The following is a 10,370-nucleotide window of genomic DNA, read 5'->3' as shown; positions in this document are numbered from 1 at the left end:
TGAATGGCAATGAGTAGGAATTGTTACTAGTAATAATAGGGGTAGTTTGATGGTTCGAGAATCCTGTGGAAAGTTCCAGAAATTACTATACGGTTCTTTTTGAGTCGGCTGGTATTACAGGTTGGTTTTGATTCATTTTGTCACAGCCAATGGATTCATTCAACTTGGTTGGCCCCACCACTCCACCTGGCAAATTACAAACGGCCCATAATTCAAACTTCAAAACTCACCTCGAATGCTTAGCATCCACATCAGTGGATGGATAAGTGGGTATAAATGTGTAAAATGAGAAAAAATTATTAATTTTACACATTTTAAACAAAAAAGCCCCTACATCAATCCCTCTAAACTCATCTATATCATCCACTATGCTACAGTACCGTGTAAATTTACACGGGTACTGTAGCAGGTGTATATGTTTTTTTTATTGTTTTTTCTCTCTCCTCCCAACTGACTCTCACCTCCCTCTGTCTCTCTCTGTCTCTCTCTCTCTCAAACACAGCACCTCTCTCATTCTCTCATCTCATCCATTTTTTTCCTCTAGCTGCCGATCGCCGTCGCCGCCGATAAGAGCAAGGTCGAGCAAGCCGAGTCGCCGGACGGCCATTGCGAGGAGGGGGCGGTGCTGCGAGGCGTCGATCTTGCTCCGATTCGTTGGTTTTTTTTTTTTTTTTTCTGGTGTGGGTGAGGCTCGACGGATCGGTGGGTTTGTTGAAGGGTGGCTGATCGGTGGCTGATCGGTGGGCGATGAATGGGTTTGGGTGTGGGTGAGGCTCGACGGATCGGTGGGTTTGGTGGGTTTTTTTTTTTTTTTTTTTTTTTTTTTTTTTTTTTTCTTCTGGTTTTCTTTGGATTCCGGTGTGATTGGAGGCCGGAGGCGTTGACGGTGGCTGTGCCGGGTTGTGTTAAATTTTTTTGATTGGGTTTTTTTTTTCTGGTTTTCTTTGGATTCCGGTGTGATTGGATTCCGGTGTGATTGGAGGCCGGAGGCATCGACGGTGGCTGTGCCGGGTTGTGTTGGATTTTTTTGATTGGGTTTTTTTTTTTTAACTGGTTTTCTTTGGATTCCGGTGGCTGTGAGAGAGATGAAGGTGGGAAGGAAATAAATATTTTATTTGAGCAAACGTGTATAATAAACAACTGATGTGAGTTGTTTGTAAAAGTGGGTGTGTAAAATAGAAAAAGTAGGTTTTTTAGTGTAAAATAGAAGAAAATTTTGCATGAGCTGATGCAAATGCTCTAAGGGTGCATTTGGTATATATGTTTAAAAATTAAAAATTGTTATTTGAAAGCATTTGTAAAAATATATGTGGGTGAAATAGTATATGAAAATACGCGTAATATTGTTTAAAAACTAAAAATGGTTGTTTGAAAATATAAACCAAACACTCCCTTATCATTACGTAGTTTATAATGAAAGGATAAATTTTTCGTAGTACCTCATCGATATTGCAATGGGAAATGATTAACCTTCTGTATCTCGTGACGAAAATGATACATCATTCAAACCTCATCAATTCTTCAATAAAAATGCTTAGTTATTAGAAGAAATTAAGAGAAATTTTAAATTTAATTTTGATAAGAAGTTTTATTATTTATCATAGATATTTTAATCATCTAATTAAAATAAGGCCTTACACGAGATGATTCCATCACATAACTTAAGAAAACTTTTTAAAACTATTTATATAATTTTCAATATTGTCTGTAATATATGACTTTTAATTGATTTAATAGTGTCATGTCTTAGTAGTATTGTCCAACCCTTTCGTATATGCATGAGAAGTTGAATTTAAATATTTGCGTCCCGGCCCCAATTATTATAAGGAAGAAAAAAAATAAAAGAAAGATAAAAGGCACAGATTTCAATAAAAAAAATTGATCCATAAATTAAATGGATTCACAATTGATTATTTAATTTATACATAAATTTAAGTTGTATCCTAGTTTTATCAATATCCCTTTAAAGTTGTTAGAAGAAAATTAATACTATATAACTATTATTATTATTATTATTATTATTATTATGTAAATGATTGACACGGGAGTGAAGTGATAAATTATGTGACAGTCATATAGGTGATATGTGTCATTTACATTATATGTTCAGATGTCTTTATTATTTCTAATCAAAGTTATTTCTAGAGTCTTGTTGATAGTTATTTCAAGTTTCAACAACAATTATAGTCTAGCAACCAAAGGAAACAAATCATTTATTATGTTTCTAGTTTTCATGAGTCAAGGTCTTGAAAATGTAAAGATTTAAATGTTGTTTTCATTCTCCTATGTTGAGAGGATTGTTCTAAACACTATATATAGCTCGTTGGCTTGGCTACCATAAATGAATCAAATTAGAAAGAGTGATAATTATTCAAAAAATACTTGTTTTATATTTTGTATCTCTTTGGGTGTATTACATTTAGCGGTGAGAGTATTCAACCATGTATCCTTAGTAATTTCTTTTAGGTGGTGAGCTTCTTATACATGTGTGTGTGAGAGTTTTATTTTATTTTATTTTTCACCCGTTTTTCGTTATCAACGATGCTTAAAATTTAGGGACAACTTGGAAGTAAATTATCAAAATTTTACACTCTATTATCCACTTTTCACTATCTCTAAAGCGACTCTAATTATTTAGTCCAAGTTGATTTTTCCAAAAACACAAGGCAAAAGAATTTATTTTGACATATGTTAAAAAAAAAAAATATATATATATATATATATATATAAGATGTAAAAAAAAAAAAAAAAAAGCAAAATTGAAAGAAAAAAATCCCCTTTTTTTTAGAGAGAGTTTCAACTTATAGCGTCCGCTCCTGATGATAGCTCTTTATCATCAGACCAAGACACCAATCAGTTTTTGGTGTAGGCGGAGATTGAACCTAAATCTCTTATACAATCATCAGAAACTTTACCAGTTGAGCTAATTGGAACCCACAAGAAAAAAATCTCTTTAATATATCTAAAATACATACTCCGTGTTTACAAATCGAAAAATTTGAAACACCATCGAAAATGCCTTGTTGCATCCCAGGAAGAAATATAGAAAAAAAATAAGCAAAATATATCATATGTATTTTTATTTTTGGGAATTATGCCCAAATGCCTTGTCAAGGCTGCAGTCGTTTTAATCGTGTATTTAGCATTTCCACAAGTACCAGATTTTTTTCATTGTTTTGGTAAATCCACAAGTACTAGATTTTTTTTTTTTGGGGATGAACTCTACAAGTACTAGATTCTTCTTGGCAGTATAACTATTTTTAGTTATGACGTGGTGACGTCTCTATTTATGCTAATGTATGTGGCAGTTTATCAGGCTTACAATAAAGAATGTCATTCAGCGTCAAAATATTGGATTAATTATTAGTAAAATCTTTTAGAGTACCGCAATATGGTGTCCCACTCTCTAATATTCACTAGGGGTCTTGTCAAATTTGTACCCAGCTGGTAATTGACCCAATCGGATTGGTTGAAGAACAATTAGACCCACACGATGATCGGTAAGGGGTATAAGTAGGATAAATTGGGTAAGTTTTGGGTGGTGGTTGGTTTTGAGTGAAACCGAAAACATTGAAAAAATGAGTAATTGGAGAGATCTCGTTAAATCTGATGGATCTCTGTTGGATCTAGCTGTGTCGGTCATTGATCTTTGCCATATTTTATTGAAAACGTTGAAAATCGCAAGATTTGATGGTATTTATGGTCGGGTTGGGTTGCTCAAGTTTTGGAGGAGGAGACTAGCACTTGAGCTGCCACTGATTGCTAGAGTGGTAGGATCAAGTGGCAAACGATTCTGGTTCAATCGGGTTGGGTTCATAGTGAATTCACTAATTATATTTATGGTGGAATATACTATGAATATATGCTTTAAGTTATATATATATATATATATATATATATATATCGATGATGTACTCAGATGAACAGTACTCCGGATGGCTAGACCTGACAACTTCCTTAGTTGCATTAGGTCCTTCTATGGTCCAAGCTCTGGTGAGGACAAAAAAATGCTTGTGTTGACCAAAATATCTTTCAAAGTATATGAAAAAGGGGACATTACGGGATATTTCCCTCATGAATGCTGTCCATGCTTCAAATACCTTTTCTTTTTGCTCTCTGGTGTAATTGGCTTTGTAGGCTTCTCTTTTTATTCTGTTTTCCTCAGAACCAAATTCCTTCCCAAATTCTTCTAGGTCAGGAACGAAGTCTCTGTTTAACACAAAGAGCTGGTGGTCAATGGGAGAAATCTGGGGCTCTTGCTGAAATGGTTGTTCCATATCAGTTCCAGATGGGGATGGGGGGGATTGCTCACGATTGTCTTCCTCATTGACAATCGAATCTTGTTTGGCTATGTAGCAAGGTGTAGTAAGCTGGGAATTGGTTCTAACTCCTTGGAGCTGTACACCTAAATCTCTTCTAGACCTTGGGAATGGTGATCCTAGAGGTCTGGTTGAGCTACACTGAGATGCAGATCTATCTCTAAGGTAGATAGGTGACTGCCTATGGGGTTGGTGTAGATCTATTGGGGATCTAAATCGAGATATATCCAGGGGTGGTCTACACTCATAGTCTAAAGGAGTGCTAAGTCTAGATCTGTCAAAACTCAACCTAACCATGCCGTCGGCTAGCTGTTGGAAAAATTCTAGATCTGGATTCTGGGCTGGGTTTTGGATCTGTAGAGCATGGTTCTCATTCTCTAAAGTCCAATTGGCTGGGAAAGTGACCTCTGTCCATTTTAGGGTTCTTGAGACCTGAATCTTGGCACTAGGGTCAGTGGTTTGGATGAGGGTTGTCTCACCTCTTTCCCTTTTGTCAAGTGCTCCGACATTCATGTTCGTTCTCATGCACTTGTAGTATAATCTGTATATCAAGGCAATTTGGCTAGTTCCCTGTGTCATGAGGGTTCCATAGGTCTTGATATTTAGTGTGAGGGCTTTGATAACATTGTTATCATGGATGTGGACAGCAAAATCTGGGAAACAGTCAAAATGGACTGGTCCATTGCTAAGGCTGGTTTCTATGGTTCCTAGGAGGCTGTCATCAAACCTGATGTGACGAGCATCTCTGAGGGCCATGAGGATTGAGTTGTTCAAACCTCTTCTGATGAGTGGTTTAACTCCGACCTAGACTAAACCTATATGTAGGAAGTTATGACCTTGCTTCCTATGTGCTTAAATGGCTGAAAGGGATAACAAGTAGCACGTTTCGTACTCCTTGTTTATACCATAAACTTGTTCTATAGTCTTGACATGGTAATCTGTCTTGAAGGCTCTCTTCTAAGACCATGAGGACTTATAGATCTGGTTGGTGGCTACTTTAGGGATATTCCAATCTCCTATGTCTAGATCTACATCAGATAACTCATAAGACTCCGAATTAATTATTCCTACATCTGCTGATATCTCTGGGATGGATGATGGTTGGGAACATCTACTGCTGGTAGAAGAGTAACTTCTAAACAACCTATTCATAGTTCAGGATTACAAGCTTAAATCAACAATTACAACCTAGTCACCTTTATCCTCAAACTTCTGGATCTAACCTTTAGATCTGAAACAGGAGTATACAACAGTGAGATAGACACCTTATCTGTGCACTCGGTTACCTGGCCTACTTTCTTCCAAATGGGGACCACCCTTCAACGCCTTCCCGGGCTACACGGGCTGACCAAACCAAACCAGGAAGATTTTCGGACTTATAGTCAAAGACGACACAGAGCTCGGTTAACAAGTCTTACAAGTATATTTCTGCAACAAACTTTAGGGCTAAACACAAAAATAAGAAGAATCGGGAAAACTGGAAAGCAAAAGTTAATCTGAACAAATAATCATAGAATAACAAATAGAATGGTTAAGAAGGAGGCTCAGCCTACCATTTGCAGATGTAAAAGAAGATGATGAAATAGTAACAGATGAAGAAATAAATAAATGGAAATGGAAGAGTTATCATGAAATAGATGTAAAACAATATATGAGGTATGGGAGATATATCCATAAAATAATTCAAAATAACTATAATGCTGATGTAACTGATACTTTGAGCACTTAAAAATGGATAACTATGGCGGCAGTGCCGACCAACTTGATTGAATAATAAAAGTAACTTAAAAATCTCATTCATATCTATTCAGATGAACAGTACTCTGGAAAAGCAAGGGGACAAGTCACTATTCATAAACATTGTTGCTTTCGGTGGAAAGAGTTTTCACCTCAGTAAAAGCAATTCACCTTCTGTGATTCCAGCAATCTTCAGATGGCACCCAAGGCTCCCTCCAGTCTATATAAGGCAGCCAAGACTCCATTCTAAAGCAGGTCTAATTGTAGTAACAATTACCTCAGAGGTCTAATTTTAGGAAGAACTCCAAAATACCTCACTCAGCTTTGCCTCTTCTTTACAACCCTTAGCATTGTAATCAAATGGCTCCCCTTTACTTTTGTAATACCTCAACCGGTTTTCACAATTGTAATCCCATGGCCTCAGTCGGCCTTTATTTGTATATTCCGCACATGGTCTTAGCCGGCCTTAGTCTGTAACTTACCCCCTTTTGGTATCAGAGCCAAGTTGCGCCGGTCAGAGTTGTAAGTTACTTTTATTATTCAATCAAGTTGGTCGGCACTGCTGCCATAGTTATCCATTTTTAAGTGCTCAAAGTATCAGTTACATCAGCATTATAATTGTGTCTGTGAACAGTAACTTTTACTGTTTATGAATGGTGACTTGTCCCCTTACTTTTCCGGAGTACTGTTCATCTGAATAGTAGTCTGTCGGGGAATCTGCTGAGTGCTAGTACTGTTTGTGATGCGGGTACTGTTCATATCAGTGGCTGGTGCTGATTTTGAATAGTAACTGAACTAGAATCTTATCTGCTGAGTTGTTGGTCAGTATGCTCTAATTGCTATCCAAATTGTAACCACTGTAAGGATCTTGAGAATCCTGGAAGGGGTCAATTGGACAACGGTTTACTGAAGCTTCCGAAGAGGTAGGAGAAGCTTTTTCTTTTGACTCTAGCTGTTCTGATCGGTTCATGATCTGCTGTGCAAGATCCTTTAATTCTTTGCTAGATTTTTCGGTAATCTGAATGGAGTCTAGGCTAGACTGAGATCTTGTTTTGTGAGCAATGGGATGCTGGATTGGAGGAGGATAGTCCTTATAGACTTGGTTGATGACTTGTTCAATTCTTAGACTGTCCCACCATTTTACTGAGAATTCTCTATCCAAGAGATTGATATTAATCTTATAATCCCACTTGCAAATCCAGTGGATTCTGAATCTTTGGGAAAAAAGCAGAATTACTAGAAATTGGGAGCGATGGCTTGAAGTCTTATATCTTGAATCAAAGTACCTCAAGGCATCCTGTAAAGGTTCTGGAAAAATCTGAGGGATTGATCCAAACATTTCCCACCATTTTAGGAACCAGGATGGAAGTTAACCAATGAAGTCTCTGCTAAACATTAAGAACCATGAGTGGCTGTTATTCTGGTTCTGAATGAAGAGAACTTTTTCAAGGGCATCAATATAGTCATAATAACTATAATAGAGTGCTGAGCCTGAGGGAGATCTGTAGTTCTTGAGGATCCTTAATTTAGAAGGATGTTGTCCCCAATCTTGGCAATTGACGAAGCCTGTGATGATGAACTTGTGATAGAGGACTACTGAGGGGTCCCTGCTATTGAAGATGTTTTCTATTTGAACAGACTTTTCCTGGCTGAGGATACTTTTATAGAACTTGATATTTTTCTCTGGATGCTTTGGTAAGAAATGCCATCCTTGTGGCAGAACTTCCATGGCTAGGGCAAGAGGATCTGTTATATGAACTAGGTGGGGCTCAATATAAGAGATATGCTGGAGGAAAGATTTCTTAATATAAGAAGAATTTCCTTTCTTGGTTGGATAAGAAGGCTTTTGGGTTTGGATAGGGCCAAAAGGTTCTTCTACAAGATAAGGGTTGATTGCTTTTGGTGCTGGAGAGGCTAAGGCTGAACTGTAACTAGGCTGACCATAAGGTGGCCTTTCATAATTTGGTTTTGGAACTGTTGAAACCAAATAACGATTGGCAATGTTTGATGGTGAAGCAGGATTATTTTGACTAGGGTTTTTTGCTTGGGAAAATGGGACGATTTGGCTAGGGGTGATTGGTACAAGCTTGCCAGGGTTTTGTGCTTGGCTAGCACCAACAAGGTTTTGCTGTTTAGGCAACTTTGGGGGTTAGGGCTGTTGTACGGGTTTCTTCCCGGACATCTTGGCTATGATTCTGCAAAAATTCACGGGTTAGGAAATCAGGGATGCTGTTCTGGCTTCCTTCAATGAATTCTAAATCAAAGTCAAAAACTGAAAGGATGGCTTGCCATCATGCAAAAATCTATTTTGATGCAATGTTTTGAACATCTTTTTCTAAAACATGTTTTGCAGATTTACAATCAATCCTGACCAAAAACTTTTGATTCAAAAGATCACTTTGAAATTTTGAAATGCATAGTATTATTTCTTTCTTAATAGTACTATAATTAATCTGAATGGGAGTCCATATTCCCGAATGGAAACAGACTATCTGTTCAGGAGAATTGGGACTAACACGCTGGAGGAGGATGCCACCATAACCTATGTTTGAGGCATCTGTCTGGACAATCTTGAAGGAATTGACTAAGGGAATTCCTAAGCAAGGAAGGGTCTTAACATATTGTTCGATATGTTGGACAACTGTGGTATGGGCTGGAGTCCAAGGGGATGGATTGTTTTAAAGTCTATCAAAAAGAAGTTTGCATTACTGTCTGAGATTCTGATAGAAATCAGAGATGTAGTTAAGAGATCCTAGAAATCTCTGAAGCTGGGTTTTATCTAGGATTTCATCGGGAAACTTATCCGCAAACTGGATAGCTCTATCTATGGGTTTGATTACACCATGGTGAATATCAAAACCTAAGAGACGAACCCTGGTTTGGAAAAGTTTGATTTTGGGGGCTGAAACAACAAGACCATTGAGCTTGATGGTATGGAGGAATGCACTTATGATGTTGTTCCAAGGATTCTAAGAAGATGAGTACATCATCGATGTATACAATGGCATGACTGGAGAATGGATTAAAAATCTCATTCATATATATATATATATATATATATATATATATATATATATATATATATATATATATATATATATATCTTCCTACCTGTTATTTGTACCTTCTAAATTTGGATCTATTACAATTTTTATTTTATTTTATAGATATGATAGAATTTCAACCTATAGCTTTAATTCGCCAACTGATTGAGTTACAATGATTTTGACGGATCAATTATCATTTTAGTATTTAAATTTTATTTTTTTCAATTTCATCTTTGAAGTATAATATATTTTCTTCATTGTTGTTGAGGGGTGGGCAAAGATTCAAAAGAATTGACCTAACTAGTCAACTAAGTTCAATTCGATGGATCAAGGGTGGTTTTAATCGAAAAAGCAGTTCTAAAAACTAGAATAATCAATAGGGTCTTGGGTTTTATAAAGAAATCCCTTGAGAATTTTCCCCACTTTTATAAAAAAATCCCTTGAGAATATATATTATTCTTTCTTTTACCACTTCACACCTCTGTCTCTGTCTCTGTCTCTGTCTCTGTCTCTCTCTCTCTCTCTCTCTCTCATTTAAATAAGCAAGGATTTGGTAGCACGTGGTCCAAATTACTAGCTTTTGCAAATAAATCTATTTTTTGAAAATTTCCCAAGTGTCGGGGGGTCGTCCATGTATCCTCCTAACGGATGGCCCTTACGTTTATGGATAACCTTCTATTCATGGACGATCTTCTTAAGCTGGGCTAATCCTTGGTTCTGGACGACTCTTATGGACGAATTGGAGATGGTCTGATTTCTCTTTCCCCATCAGTTGCCCCCTTGTCCAAGGGTTGTTCAGAGCACTATAGAGTTCACTATCAACTTTTGACACGTGCCACTACTTTAGTGGCTTAATATTGTGCCACGTGCCATTATTATCTTGGTCGAGACAAACTGTTCCAGATTGTGCCACGTGTCATAATCTCATTGGTTGACTTGTCGCGTCGATTCCATTTTTCAAAGAACATGCCATGTGTCCTCTACTGGATGGTCCGCGTCGTTTCGCTGACCTCACCTCTGGGCCCTATAAATATGTAGATTCTCTCTCTTACCCCTTACCTTTCTCATAATTTCTCTTTTGCCATCTCATCCAAGAGCTTCGTCCAGTCTTCGTCTCCTAGTCTCGTCAGGTATTTCCTCTTCTCATCCTTAGGTTTTCATCTTAGTCTTTCTTCTAAGCAATTATGTATGCGTCCAATAGTAGCCTAGAGAGAGCGATAGATGAGTACCAGGACGTTTCTTTTGGAAGTGGAGGTAGTTATAAGAG

This window comes from Castanea sativa, chromosome 6 (assembly GCF_040712315.1).
Source record: "Castanea sativa cultivar Marrone di Chiusa Pesio chromosome 6, ASM4071231v1".
Taxonomy (NCBI): Eukaryota; Viridiplantae; Streptophyta; class Magnoliopsida; order Fagales; family Fagaceae; genus Castanea; species Castanea sativa.
This window is presented reverse-complemented; position numbering follows the sequence as displayed.